Source organism: Sceloporus occidentalis, unplaced genomic scaffold (genome assembly GCF_023333645.1).
Source record: "Sceloporus occidentalis isolate IW3139 unplaced genomic scaffold, rSceOcc1.0.p SCAF_1, whole genome shotgun sequence".
Taxonomy (NCBI): Eukaryota; Metazoa; Chordata; class Lepidosauria; order Squamata; family Phrynosomatidae; genus Sceloporus; species Sceloporus occidentalis.
The window spans coordinates 122437502-122453646 of NW_028316981.1; the positions used below are offsets into that span (position 1 = coordinate 122437502).

At 44.6% G+C, this 16145-nt stretch overlaps 1 protein-coding gene across 3 annotated transcripts in view; it reads right to left on the reverse strand.

Moving 5' to 3' along the window:
• LOC149322068 (syntaxin-8-like) overlaps positions 1–16145 on the reverse strand; it is a 120991-nt gene that overhangs the window by 73755 nt on the left and 31091 nt on the right. The window lies entirely within an intron of this gene.

The following is a 16145-nucleotide window of genomic DNA, read 5'->3' on the forward strand; positions in this document are numbered from 1 at the left end:
CTATTGCACTAGTCTGGACCGGGCCTATGTTAAGTTTTGACATAGGATATAGGAACATGTACACACAACTTCAGCTATCAAAACAGATCCAGAAGCTGAATGAGATTCAGCATTTACAACAGGTAGTCAGTTTAGCACCCTTTACTATCAGTCCAAGGGCTTATTGAATTAATAAAACTATGTATAGTGGGCCCTTGGTATCTCCTGGGGTTTGGTGTTAGGAGGAGCTACCATGGATACCAAAATCCATGAATGCTCAAATCCCATTAAACACAATGGCATAGTAAAATGGTGTCCCTTATATAAAATAGCAAAATCAAGGTTTGCTTATTAGAATTTCTATCTTTTGGGAATATTTTCAAACCATGGATGGTTGAATGTGTGGATAAAGAATCATGACTATGGAGGGCAAGAGGCAGTCAAATATGTAAAACCTCCCCTATTCCAGCCAATTATCAGAAACAAAAGAATCTGGATTCATTTTCAACTAGTATGTCTCTCTAGAACAAATAACCCAATGGATGAGGTCTGGTTTTTCCTATTTTCCTGCAAGTTCTTCCACACTATTTCAAGACAGGGAATTTCCCTTCCTGAACAAATGCAAATCTTATACTGTGTATAAATAATAATAATAACAACAACAACAACAATAACAATAACAACAACAACAACAACAACAACAACAACAATAACAATAATAATAATAATAATAAAGCTTTATTTGTATACCGCTTTTCCGGTGATCAAAGCGGTTTACTTCAAAACACAGTTACATACAATTTACAAAATATAAAATCTTCATATATCAATAGCATAATAAAAGTACAACCATAAAATCTATCAGTCCGTAAAGTGAACTTCTATCAGGAATGATATCTACAAGGAGTCAGACAGGTATGCTAACCTAAATAAATGTGTCTTCAAAGCCTTCTTAAAGGCATCCAAGGTAGGGCAGACCCAGATTTCGTCAGGGAGATTGTTCCAGAAAGTCGGTGCTGTTGTCGCAAATGATCTTTTGTGAGTTGTTGTCAATCTCACTCTCGGACACTCTAAGAGATGTTTCCCTGTTGTTCTGAGAGTGCAGGGCGGATTGTGTGGGAGGAGGCGCTCCTTCAAGTAGCTCGGGCCCAAGCCATATAGGGCTTTATAGGTAATAACCAACACTTTGTATTGAGCCCGGAAATAGTTTCAGCCTTCAATTTTTGACACCGCTGTTACCAGAGAACACACAGAACAACTGTCAGCCTCTATAACAGGGGTAGGCAACCTTTTTGAGCCGGGGGCCGGGTTGCTGTCCCTCAGACAATTGGGGGGGCCGAAGCCAAAAAAATAAATAATTAAATAATTTTTAAAAAAATTAAATAAATAAATAAACCGGGACAAATGTAGGACAACATTTTCAAATGGTGGACACTTTTTTAAAAAAAGTGGAGGACACGCAAAAAAAAATTGCTGATTTTTTAAAAAATGTTAATATAAATGCATGTTTCTGAGGCGTCTATAGACAATTGCCCCCCTTGCCCCTGCGCGCGAGAGGCCAAAGGCCCCGGCGGCAATCCGCGGCAGGACCGGGCTGGTGCCGGTCCCAAGGCCTTGCCAGGCCGCATCCGGCCCACGGGCCGCAGGTTGCCTACCCCTGCTCTATAACTTTATTCACCTGACTTCAGATGGCTGGAAATGAACCAAAATATAGTTCGAGAAAATGTCTCTTCATTCTTTGAAAATGAACTGCAAAGGTTCAGACTCTGATCTGCTAGTGTAGTGGTTCCCAAACTTTGGTCCTATAGATTTTTGGATTACAGCTCCCATAATTCGAGACAACTGGCCAAGGTGGCTAAGGGCTTCTGGGAGTTGAAGTCCAAAACACCTGGAAGACCAACATTTGGGGATGTCATGGCCAGCCAAGATCAGCTCTCGGAGGATGAGGAGGAGGATGAGCCTCCTCCAGAGCAAGGGCTGATTGAGGCAACGCCAGGTGTTAGTTCTGCTCTGCCAGGTCCCAGCTGTGATCCTCCAGCCCCAGAGGAGGAGATTCAACCAGGTCCTAGTGCCACAGAGAGGCTTCCTTCGGTACCACAGCCTAGTGGTGAGTCTGGAGACGAAGCTTGCCTGCAGGTGCCTTCCTATCAAGAGAGAAGGGCCGAGAGTGCTTGCAGGCGCAGATCCAGGAGGATTGCAGAAAGACAGTTAGCAAATCAGCCTCAGGTGGCTCGAGGGAGAGCTTCCCTGATTTAAGTGGAAGAGAGGTTTGAGTTTGTTGCTAGAGTTTATTGCATGAGCCCTTGGTGTGATTGCTGTCGCTCTAGCTCCAGACATCTTGTTACCTTGCTTCCTTGCTACCTTGACCTCGGACCGGACCTTTGTTATCTCTTGGCTATTGTGACCTCGGACTGTTTTGACCACGCTGCTTTCTGGCTTCCTGACCTCGGCTCGTCTTTCGGCACGCTTGACTTTCTGCAACCCCGACACCGGCTTGTTTCCTCGGCTTGCTCTTTGACTGCTTCTCCACAAGGTTTGTTTTGCCTACACGTATCAGCATAAGTCAGAGATTGCTGGCAGCAATCCCGGACATAATAAACTCTAGCCTTAATCATTGCTGATAACAGAATGGCAGAAGCAGTGCTCGTTAAAGAACTGTTGGAGCAGAACCAAAAGCTGACAACTCAGGTTGCTATGCTCACTCAGGCTATGGCAGAGCTGCAAAACCAAGCTCCAGCTCCGCAGCCACCTCAGCCTAAAACCAAGAACCAAGTGTCTCACTGCTTTGCCTGAGAAATTCTCTGGAGACCGGGCTATGCTGGAGAGCTTCTTGGCCAGCTGCAGTTTGCATTTTAGAATCAGGAAGGCAGATTTTCCCACAGACTCATATAAGGTGGCCTTTGTTATCAGTCTGTTGTCTGGCCCAGCTAGTAAATGGGCAACGCCTTATTTGAATGCAAACAGCCCGGTGCTTGATAACTGGGAATCCTTTGTTAAGGAGTTTAAAGACACTTGGGGAGACCCAGTTAGGACTGAGACTGCTGAGCACCGGCTATTGACTTTGAAGCAGGGCCAGAGCTCAGTAGCAGATTACTCTGTGGCTTTTCGCCTGCTTGCCCAGGATGTCACCTGGGGAGATAGTGCCTTGCAGGCTGTGTTTCGGCAGGGACTGTCGGCTGGGATTCTGGATGAACTGGCTCGCTCCGAACCCCCAGCAACCCTGGCAGCCTTAATTACCCAGGCCATTAGATTGGACTGCTGCCTTACGGCTCGGAAAGAGGCTCGACAAGCTGGCCTCTCACTGCCTTCGCTCCCTGTGTCGTCATCTCCTACAGTTGCTTCCGAGACTGTTGTTCACGGAACCACCGAGGAACCAATGCAACTGGGGGGAGCTCGGCCCCGGCTCCCAGGGACAGAGAAAGAGCGGAGGAGGCGGGAGGGCCTTTGCTTGTACTGTGGCCTCTCTGGACATTTTGCCAGGGTCTGCCCGGCCAAAGGACGTCATGCTAAGCCGCCGGGAAACGGCGCACCCCAGGTGTAGAGAGGGTTTGCCACCTGGGGGCCTGTTCAAAACCCGACCCTGTTGCTTTGGTCTCCCGGAGGGATCCCCTACTGGTGGCTGCCACCCTGCGGCTCCCATCCATGGAACTGTTGCCAGTAGGAGCCATGCTGGATTCAGGAGCCTCCAACTGCTTCATGGATTTGGCGTTTGCTCGTCAGCATGGGATCCCCATGGAAGCACTGCTTGAGCCCCGACCGGTAGAGACCATTGATGGACGGCTCCTTCGCTCAGGCCCGGTGACTCATCAGACACCGTTGCTTCATCTGGAGATCCAGGGCCATGTTGAGGAGCTTCGTTTTTTGTTGGCAGCGGTCCCGCACTTCCCGTTGGTGTTGGGCATGTCGTGGCTCTCGCGGCATGACCCGCATATTTCCTGGTCCCGGCGGGAGGTGCTTTTCGGCTCTGAGTATTGTCAGGAGCACTGCTGGCCAGAGCGGATCCCAGCGGCTGTGGTGGCAGAGGCTCAGGATGGCAAGGTGACGCTGCCGGAGAAGTACCGGGACTTTGCGGATGTCTTCGACAAAAAGGAGGCGGACCGGCTTCCCCCGCACCGGCCCTATGACTGTGCCATTGATCTGGTGCCGGGGGCCCCTATTCCGGCGGGGCGTCTCTATTCTCTCTCGGAGCCTGAGCTGGCGGCTCTGAGGGATTTTTTGGAGAAGAACCTGCAGCGGGGCTTCATCCGTCCCTCCAAGTCTCCTGCGGGTGCCCCGGTGCTCTTTGTCCGCAAAAAGTGTGGGGAGTTGCGCCTTTGCAATGACTATCGGGCCTTGAATAAGATCACTGTCCGCAACCGCTACCCCTTGCCCTTGATTCCAGAGCTGTTGGAGAGGCTTCGCCATGCCAAGGTCTTCACCAAGCTGGATCTTCGTGGGGCCTACAATTTGGTGAGGATTCGGGCAGGGGATGAGTGGAAGACGGCCTTCCAGACTCGGTATGGGCATTATGAGTATACGGTCATGCCCTTTGGTCTCTGCAATGCCCCTGCCGTATTCCAGCATTTTGTGAACGATGTGTTCAGGGACTATTTGGACCGGTTCGTGATTATCTACCTGGACGATTTTTTGATTTATTCCCCCAATCAAGAAGCCCATGATTCCCATGTGCGTGCTGTGCTCCAGCGCCTGAGGGAATACCGCTTGTATGCCAAGCTGGAGAAGTGTGCTTTTGACCTCCGGGAGGTGGACTTTCTGGGGTACACTGTCTCAGCACAGGGTGTGGCTATGAACCCAGCCAAGGTCAAGGCGGTGTTGTCTTGGCAGCCCCCTCGCAACAGGAAGGATGTGCAGCGGTTCCTGGGGTTCGCAAACTTCTATAGGAAGTTTATTGAGGACTATGCGGCCCTCGCCAGCCCCATCTCCCGACTGTTGCGGGGGAAGGGACAGTTCTTGTGGACGGCGGCGGCACAGGCGTCGTTTGAGGCCTTGAAGGTGCGCTTCACGTCGGCCCCGATTCTACAGCACCCAGACCCTCGCACGCCCTTTGTTGTGGAGGCAGATGCCTCAGACGTAGCCATCGGGGCGGTGCTGCTCCAACCCGTGGGTCCCCAGGGGCATCTGCTGCCTTGCGCCTTTTACTCCCGGCAACTCTCTCCTCCGGAGTTGAACTATACTATCTGGGAGAAGGAGCTGTTGGCAATCAAGGCGGCCTTCGAGACCTGGCGGCACCTGCTGGAGGGGGCGGCGCACCCGGTGGTGGTCCACACTGACCATAGGAATTTGGAGCACCTGCAGACGGCCAGGAAGCTGTCTCAGAGGCAACAGCGCTGGTCGTCCTTTTTCACGCGCTTCCGCTTCCAACTGAAATACATTCCCCAGTCCCGGAACCGGCAGGCGGATGCGCTTTCCCGCAAGCCGGAGTATGCCACGAACTCAGAGAGGGAGTTACAGTCCACCATCCTGCGTCCAGAGAATTTTGCTGCGGCACCGAGGGAGGCCGCACTGGTGGACCAGATCCGGGAACTCCAGGGCCAGGACCCATTGGTGGCACAGCATTCAGGGGAAGGGGATGCTTCGCCCTTCACCATGCGGGACGGCCTGCTCTACCACCGGGGCCGCCTGTATGTGCCAGCAGGACCGTGTCGGGAGGCGGTGTTGCGGCTGTGCCACGACTCCAAGCCAGCAGGTCACTTTGGCTTTTGTAAGACTTTGCACCTCCTCACCCGAGAGTTTTGGTGGCCTCGAGTTCGGGCGGAGGTGGCCAAGTATGTGGACACATGCTCAGTGTGCCATCGGGCGAAGGACCATCCGGGTCGGCCGGCGGGATTGTTGATGCCGCTGCCGACGCCGTCGGGGCCCTGGAAGATGGTGTCCATGGACTTTATCACAGATCTGCCCCTCTCTGCTGGCTGCACCACCATTTGGGTGGTGGTGGATCTTTTTTCAAAGATGGCGCACTTCGTCCCGTGCGCTGGTCTGCCCACTGCGAAAGAGACGGCCCGGCTGTTTGTGCAGCATGTGTTCAGGCTCCATGGACTGCCTGAAGGGGTGATTTCGGACCGCGGCAGCCAGTTCACCGCCCGGTTCTGGACCAGCTTGCTCCGGCTCCTAGACGTCACGCCTCATCTGTCCTCAGCACATCATCCAGAGTCTGATGGTCAGACAGAGAGGACCAACGGGACCCTGGAGCAGTACCTCCGTTGTTATGCCAGTTACCGCCAGGACAATTGGGTCGAGTTGCTCCCGCTGGCTGAGTTCGCATATAACAACTCGGTCCATGCTTCGACTCAGCAGACGCCTTTCTTCGCCACAGGGGGCTTCCATCCACGAGGGTTTCCGGCGGTGGTTCCAGTCTCCGAGGTCCCTGCGGCGGATCAGTGGCTCCAGGAGCTCAAGGCGGCGCAGTCCTTGCTGCAAGAGCAGCTCGAGGTGGCGAAGGAGGCTTATAAGAGAGGAGCGGATCGGCACCGCCAGGAGGGTCCTCCTTTGCAGGTGGGGGACTCGGTCTGGCTCTCCACGCGGCACCTGCCCCTACAGCGGCCCTGCCGGAAGTTGGACGCCCGGTTTGTGGGGCCATACAAGATCGTGGCCCAGGTGAATCCGGTGGCATTTCGGCTCCAACTTCCCCGGACTTGGCGGATTCATCCGGTGTTCCATCGCTCCCTGCTGCTCCCAGCCTCCGATGTTCGGCCTGACGCTGGTAGGACGCCACCGCCTGATCCAGTCTTGGTGGATGGGGAGCAAGAGTTTGAGGTGGCCCAGATCCTGGACTCTCGTCGCCATCGGGGGCGCCTCCAGTACCTGGTCGACTGGGTCGGCTACGGGCCAGAAGAGCGTTCTTGGGAGAACGCCTCGGACGTTCATGCTCCACGACTCGTTCGGGCTTTCCACCGCCGCTGCTCCGACAGACCTCGTCCTCCACAGTTGGAGGGAGAGCATTATGGGAGGGGGAATGATGTCATGGCCAGCCAAGATCAGCTCTCGGAGGATGAGGAGGAGGATGAGCCTCCTCCAGAGCAAGGGCTGATTGAGGCAACGCCAGGTGTTAGTTCTGCTCTGCCAGGTCCCAGCTGTGATCCTCCAGCCCCAGAGGAGGAGATTCAACCAGGTCCTAGTGCCACAGAGAGGCTTCCTTCGGTACCACAGCCTAGTGGTGAGTCTGGAGACGAAGCTTGCCTGCAGGTGCCTTCCTATCAAGAGAGAAGGGCCGAGAGTGCTTGCAGGCGCAGATCCAGGAGGATTGCAGAAAGACAGTTAGCAAATCAGCCTCAGGTGGCTCGAGGGAGAGCTTCCCTGATTTAAGTGGAAGAGAGGTTTGAGTTTGTTGCTAGAGTTTATTGCATGAGCCCTTGGTGTGATTGCTGTCGCTCTAGCTCCAGACATCTTGTTACCTTGCTTCCTTGCTACCTTGACCTCGGACCGGACCTTTGTTATCTCTTGGCTATTGTGACCTCGGACTGTTTTGACCACGCTGCTTTCTGGCTTCCTGACCTCGGCTCGTCTTTCGGCACGCTTGACTTTCTGCAACCCCGACACCGGCTTGTTTCCTCGGCTTGCTCTTTGACTGCTTCTCCACAAGGTTTGTTTTGCCTACACGTATCAGCATAAGTCAGAGATTGCTGGCAGCAATCCCGGACAGGGAATTGCTGTGCTAGTGGATGTCCATTTACTCCCTGATGCAAATCTGACTCATGTAGTGTGCATTAAATTCCATGCTTTAGCTCAAGATGTGTATGAGAATTTTGAGAGTTGCAAAAGAGACATCTATGTAAGATCAACCTGTTCTATAGCACAACCTCTCTCAACCCTTTTCCCTGGAACATCTGAAATTATGTTTAGGTCTCAGGTAACCCTTGAATCAAAATTGTTACAGCTACAACTCATCTACTTTTTTCACTCACAATCTCTCATGAAACCCACAATGACCTCTTGTGAAAACCTCACTGAAAAATCTTGCTATAGCAGGTCAGTTAATATAATATTTGTTTACAGGATAATCGTACAAATTTAGACACAGAACTTCCTTAGTTACTTGGTATCTTCTTTCACAGACTGATTGAAACAGAGCTTTGAGCAAGTGAAGAACTAAAGACCACAGCTCCCTTGCAATCTCACTCACAGTCACAAAGCCAAAATGTGCATTGTTTTTACTTAAAGATGAAGTAAAGTCTTAGAATTGTAGACTGGTATATAGGAATGGGAACAAAAATGAGTGTTTTCAATAAATGAGCATAAAAACTAATTCAAGAATAAGCTCCTAAGCTGTGTAAGCAAGAAGATGAAGTACATATCTTTTTAAATGCCTATCTGTGTCTTATCTCAATTTTAATATTAAGTCCAGCTGTGCAAATATGTAAATTCCATTTTGGAGAAAAGTGTCATATAAATCTAATAAAAATAAATACCATTAAAACATTTTAATCTTTTAACTGAATGGTGAATGATGAGTGACATACAGTACAACCAAAACTAATAGGAAGACATTACCCAAATATTGGGCTGTGATACAGCAAGAGAGTCACACAGACTTTTCATGTACCATTTATGGGCTATCTTCATTCTTTCTGACAATAATGACAGCTGAAGGAAAAGTATAACAACAGATAACCAGGACTTTTTCAAATACAGTATAATGCATACTTTGTACCTATGTAATTTTTTCTCTTCAAACCACTCTATATACATGATCTCAGTCAGTGATCCTTATGTCAAGTCTGAGAGGAAGTCTCTTCTCAGCCTTACTGCAAGTGAAGGAGCTGGGGGTGAGGTAACATTTGAATGTGGGTATTTTCAGCTAGTTTAATTCACTATGCTATGGTTTGTTCTTTATAGATCAATCAAAGAACTTTCCAGAAACATATTTATCAACACACTGACAACAATGTTACCATATCAGAAGGGATATTAAACAGTTATTTTTTTTAAAACAAACATTCCCCAGCTTAAACAAATAATACATTTACAGGAGAAGTGCTTATAGCTCCACTTCTGCAGTGGCACATGGTTATTAACAACACAATGAGCCAAACACCAAAATGTTTCTACACTGAATTAAAATTCAATTTATACCATTTATTCCATTTATAAATTTATAATTAAACAACTGTTAATGTCAATTAATATGTTCAGTCCTAACAAAGACATAATACATACCATATGGACAGAATGTGAATGTGTGAAATAAGAATCTCCTGCAAAGAAACTGGGTCCTTTCTTTTTTCTGTTATTATTATTTATTTTTTTACAGTGACTAACTTTCCTTTCCCCCTGTAATTACTACTAACAGGAACCATTCAAAAGCTTTCTTCTATTTCCAAAAACAAATGTCTTGCTAATGTCAATAACCATAGCTGCTATATAAAGCATTTTACAGGATACAGCTGAGGAATAATTATTTTTCCCTTATTGAACATGTTTTTGGTAGGAAGAGGCCATATCATATGGATGAATAAAAACAACAACCCTACTTCCAACATTCAGTTTATTCAGGCCTGATTAAAATGTTATTAGAATTCTTTCAAAAGTACCACAGAAGATTGTTAAAGTTCCCACTAACTCTGAAATAAAAATATTATTGTACATCTTCCTTCTTAGCTGGGTGGAGGAAGGCAAGGAGACCCATACAGCTGGACAGCCACATCTTAAAAACTTTGGAAAGCATTCATCACTTCATCCAAGTCCCAAACCAATTCTTTAATGTTAAAACCACCATGTGTAATCTACCTCACCTTCTAAGGGGCTGGGTGTATTAACCACATTCTGAAGAGTATCCAAGGGCCTTCTTTCTAATAAAATAAATGTTTAAAGTTCATTTGAACTTCAAAGTATGTCAGTGGCCTGAGCTTTCCAAATAGCTCGATCAAGCAGTGCTCAGAAATTCTGGATGGCTATCCCAAGAATATCTACTGTTCAGTTTGCCCCTTGAAATAGTACTATTCAGAACCAAGTCCACTCACAAGACAGCATGATATTCTGCTGTTTCTGGCAAAACAGCAAATACAAGTAGATATCCTCACAAGCTGCACAGTCTACAGTTTTTTGTGGGTTTTTTGGGGCTATGTGGCCATGTTCTAGAAGAATTTCTTCTTTCTAGAACATGGCCACATAGCCCAAAAACCCCAAAAAAACTATGGATGCTGGCCATGAAAGCCTTCAACTTCACATTGTACAGTCTACCTTTTGATACAGCAGGCTGAGGCTAAGCCCTGACATGGACAGCTCTAACTTGTTATGCCAAGGGGAAAGTTAGGGCATCACATCTACAATATTTTCCATGACTTGCCACTATGGCGTGCTGGAGGATGAGACTGTGGTTGCTGTTTTACAAGCATTTCTATGCTCCTTGGGACTGATTATTCCAAGGCAAGAGGGAAAGTCTGGCATTCACCCTCCAAAGAAGTCTACTTACTAGTGCAAGCACAGTCTAACACAAGAGTTAATATTCACACCAAACATGCCACTCTTCCACTTCTGGCTTTACAGATCTAGCTGTCTGAGTACCCCAGTCATAAGTCCTACATTCAGGCTAGAAAGAAAATAATCCATGGAAAATTGTAGTTTTCCATGCAATAAAGTTTAAAGCACACAATAAAGATTTTACAAAAGAATAAACAAATCAATTGCATATAACATAGTAATTTCCCAAGTGTCTGAGCAAACAAAAATTTGGAGAAGCTGGGAATTGCCAGTATTGTAAACTTCTTGGAACATAAAATGAATGTCAGCAATTAACAGTACTTCTCAGACACATGTATCACTCATGAAATTTCCTAATACAAAATAAAAAGTGTACTATTTAAAGGTATCCAAATTCTACTCCTTAGATATTACACATAAATATCTTTATCACATGGAGTTACTGTAAATGACAGATCATGTCCAAGTGATTCATTACTTTGTGGTTGCTGAATTCTGAGTACCAAATCGTTCCAGTAACACCTCATGGCAAAAGCCTGTCCAAAGATGTAGGCATCTTTGCTTGCTGATGTTGCAATTGTCCCCATTGGGGTTTGGTTACACATCTTCTTGAAAAAGCATTAAGCAGATTCAGATAAGTCAAAAGCCACTTCAGTGAGATCACCAGAATGCAAAGAATTCTCAATATGTCAAACTCTTTGCTTCTGGCAATCAAGTTAAGTCCTGGGGCAATTAAAAAAGAGGCCATTTATAATCGCACAGCCCCTTCAGAGGAAAAAAGCTTTAGTACGGATGAATTTGTGTTCTTCCAGAGTTCCTAACAGATGGATTTTAAGAGTGAAAAAACCCTAAACAATAAGGCCTTATCATCTACATATAGTGAAATGTTTGGATACTGCTTCCTCCGTCAAATTTATGCACTGCAAGATCAGGAACATATTCAGAAAGAGATATAGGATGATCCTGTGCTCACATAAATATGGATCTCTTCACAGAATCATACAGCTGGAAGAGACAACAAGGGCCATCCAATCTAACCCCATCACGCAAGAATACACAATCAAAGCACTTCTGACAGATGGTCATCTAGCCTCCGTTTAATCTCATAGGCGCAGTACAGACGGGACTATTGGGCGCTCTCGTCACGTGCTAGGGGCTGGCCAAGGGCGCTCCGCCCACACGTACCTAAACCCTAGCACATGTACAGATGGGCACCGCCATTGTTACATGCAGGATGCCTAGCATCCGCACATCGCGGTGCCATTGGCACTCTGCAGCATCATAATCACGCCGCAAGAAGAACCTGCTTTTTGTGGGTTCTTTTTGCTCCGTGGGGAACTCCTGCGGTCTGGAGGTGTGGATTCCCCACAGAGCAAAAGTTTTGGGCAGTCTGTACCGGGCCTTAGTTATCACATTAATGAGCAAAGAGGAGCAGAGGTGACCAAGGAAGGTGCAGAGAAAGATATGACACTCTACCAGAAATAGCCCCCCCAATTTTTCTGCTTACAGCACAAGACAAAATGGCAGCAACTCCTTCCATGCCACACTTAGAAGCAAATTAGAGTGGGAATTGAATCTTACTTGAATTGAGTCAAAACAGCCCTATGTCTCCATGTTGTTATTAATAAAACGTGTGTGTGTGTTGTGTACCTTCAAGTCATCTTTGACTTATGGCAGTCCTAAGGCAAACCTATCATGGGGTTTTCTTGGGAAGTGTTATACTCCTTGTTAGAATTCTACCAGATGTGTGATTTCTATACATAAGGGGATGATGGGGGTTGGCGTGTTTTCAGCTATGGCTAGTTGTAGATGTAGATATGTATTAGCTGAGCTGTGCCAGGTGGCTGTTATCTAAAGACCTTGAAGCACTGGTCTCATAAGCTTGCAATGTTGGCACAGAGCTGAGCGGGAGAGAAGCTATTAGGGGGAACAAAGGGGGATGGTGAACTGTGGGAAGGTGGGAAGTTTTTTTGCGCACGCTTTTGCAGGGGGTGAAGGAATTGGGGTTTTTATGTATTGCCTTTGGTTGGAGGGAGTCAGTCTCAGCTTAAAAGCTGAATGGTGTTGAATCAATGATCCTAGATCAATTAATAAAGTTCTGCTTATTCTGCATAAAGCTGACTGGTTGATTTTCTAAGGAACAGATTCCCTGTTCTGACAGGAAGATTTGTTCACATCTCTTCCGGTAGGCCTTTCCTGTCTGGCCACCAAAGAGAAAAAGTAATGGACTGATCCTGTTGCTGTTTGCCTGTCAGAGGCAAAAAATCAGAGGAGAAGTGCTATCACGGAAGTTCATAAACAAAGCAAGCTAAGTCCAAAAGAAAAATGTTAAGAATGTGACCCATTTTAATTACTGTTAATACTTCTTACTGAACAAGAGACATGCTATTAATGTATGTTCCTTCCATTTATGACCTACAGCTCTGAACCTCTTCAAGTTTTTAGTCACCTTTCTTGGCACCTGCCTTAAGGTAGATCTATGCATGTTGAAAAACACACACACAATTCAAACATGATTTTGGAATGCATCGTATTTTTGGTAGAGGGGTACATAATTTTTACTTTCATCTCCCCTCTCCCACATCTATAATATTCTCATCCTTCCTACACATGTACCCCAACAGCAACCAGAACTTGGCTCTGTGATATTACACAGTGTCTTTTCTCACACTCAGTTAAGTCTGAAAGTACACCATCTAAGCAACAAGTTCCATGTATATCAAATGTTGCCTCAAATCAAGTATTCAAAAACAATTACGAAAAGGAAACAAATAATTTAACTTCTTTGAATTTTGCTCTTAAAATGATTTCTCTCTGTCTTTTAAGTCAGCCAGGCTACCTTACTTTATAGTGGTATATAATGGTATACAGACAGAAGAAAGCGAACAGGATGCAAAATTTAATTGTTACAGTTTTTAAGAGTGTGTGTTTCTGAAAAAAGCTAAGAGGTGAAAAAATTCAGGTGACAACACAGAATCATATAGTTGGAAGGAACTGCGTGGTGTATTCGACCATGCAGGAATACACAGCTAAAGTACTCCCCAAAGATGGCCATCCAAGCTCTGTTTACAGATTTCCAAAGAACTAGAGTCCACCAGCTTCTAAGGCAGCCTATTCCACGCTTGAACAGCTTTTACAGTTAAGCATACAAACAATGTCAGTCTTTAAAATTTACTACTTGCTTCCTCTTTAACCACAAAAAATGACTGCAATGCAGGCAATGAAAGAATGCATGAGATAAAAAGATGCAAGATGTTTGTAGGTAAAGTATTTAAAACTCAGGAGTTTAACTGAGTTAACACTTCTATTAAACCTTCCACAAATGGCCAGATAAGCTACAATTAAAAAATTAAAACCGAAACAAAAGGTATTCATAACACTTATTCACACTTCCATGAAAAAAATAATAAAAATTGGTTATCACATACATACTATTAAAATAAAAAAAAGCTATTTAGCTGGATGTTTTAGTGTGATATGGCTTAGTTCAGGAATCATGACAGTAAAATATGACAAAAATAGAGGCTTAACAAGAAGTGATGAGAGTACAGAACTAGTGTTTTCAAATCCAGCTCATGTCACACAGTTGTAAATAGATGGGACAATTTAAAGGGGCCATAGAGCCATGCTTGAGTTATTTCCAGAATAAGTACAGTCGGCCCTCTATATCCACAGATTTTTTATCCATGGATTCAAGCATCAACAGCTTGAAAATATTTTTAAAATATACAAATTCAAAACAACACACCTTGATTTTTTTCATTTTATATAAGGGACACCATTTTACTGTCCACTGTATATAATGGGACTTCAGCATTCATGGATTTTGGTATCCATGGGGGTCCTGAAACCAAACTCCAGCAGATACCAAGGGCCCACTGTAGATATAAAATCTAGAATGTTACCAGAGCAAGAAAGTCAGTCTTTTAAAATGAATTTATTCAATATTCCTCAATATTTAATGTGTTCCTCTTTCAACACAAGGAATTCTGCTTTAAGTTCAACTTTAAAAAGAGAAGGAGGAAGAGAACCACCACTGCTCTAGGCAGAAGCAACCACCAGGACCATTCAGCCTCTATCAAGGAACTTTATTTTTTTCCCCCTTGTTGCACGTAATTAGAAAGACTCAAGGCAGGAGACTGCCTGGCCCCTAGGAGTACAGTCTAACTTTACCTATTATTGTTGTTAACTGCCATCAAGTTGACTTAGACTTATGGTGACACTATGAACTGGAGACCTCCAGGTCATCAACAGCCCTGCTCAGGTCTTGCAAACTCAGGCTCAGGACTTCCTTATAATAATAATAATAAAATTTATTTCTATACTGCTTTTCCACAGTGATCAAAGTGGTGTACATAATAAAATTATTAAAACAACATAAATTAAAACCACATTACATTAATTACAATATACAATTCCTTGACTGTCCATCTGGAATGCAATCTTCCTCTTTTCCAGCTGCCTTCTACCTTCTAGTGAGTCATATTATATGGCTCATTTTCTGGCACCATCTGTTTTTTTCACTTTGGATTATCTCACTGTAGAGTTGAGAGCCAGTGTAACATAGTAGTTTGAGCACTGGAATCTGACTCTGACCAGTGTTCGATTCCCTGATTGGCCATGAAACCCACTGGCAAAAAGGCTTGCCATTGCCTTCCCCTGAGGCTAAAAGAATGTACCTTGCCCAAGGTCACCCAGCAAGTTTCATGGCCAAGCTGGGAATCCCGGTCTTCCGAGTCATTGTCCAATATGAATGTTATTGTGTAAAGACCTTGGTACCAGTCTGGAAAAATATGTTTACATGGTCATTTGTCACTTAAAATCTGTGGAAGGGAACATCTATATCACTTCTTTAATATAGTATAAGATAATACATGCTTCAATTGCAAGACTGATATAGCTATACACATATTGGTATACCTTGGATAATATTACAAATTATAATAGCCTAATTTTCTCCAATTTTGTTCTGTTTCTCAGTTTAATCTCTAAACTCTATCATCAAGTCATTTCCCCACTTCTTCTTTATATAATCTAATATTACAAAGACATTGAAAAAAACACATATAGTTGAAGAGTAAACATTTATTTATAAATACCAGTAAAAGAAGATATACAGAAAAAGATAGTAAATTTATGAATCAACAAGTAGGAGTCTTCAGAAGTCTTTTTAGATGTAGTGTTTAGAGTTAGTCTTCATGTTGTCTAATTGTTGTTATTTGTCTGAATTATATGTGTGTAATTTATGTGCTATGTGTTTTTTATTTGTATTGACTGTCTTTTAAAAATTTAATAAAATAAAAATTAAAAAAAATCTGTGGAAGGGAACAAGCAATGAACAGTCTTATCTGTAACTGATGCCATGACTTTTCCACATGTATTCTTTTATTATTATTATCATTATTATTAAGCTTTATTTATATAGCGCTGTAGATTTGCACTAAAATTATCTTTTTTTTAAATCCAACACATTTTCTTCTTTTGGTAACTGATTCTTTTGCTTATTTCTTTTGATTACAAATTTCATTTCATAAATGTATACTTTTTTTTTCTTTTTTAAAAAAAGATCAGTGTTTTCAAAGGTCTTGGAATCAAGAATTGTTTAAAATAACATATTCCAAGTTCATGTCTGGCCAGCCAGGAAAGGTGCAGATTACAGTAACTTTTTGCAAATGTATTTTGAAGGCTGATCTCATTCTGTCATTCTAAAAATGAATAAGCCCAGCAATGGGTGGTCAGGCAGGCGTGTT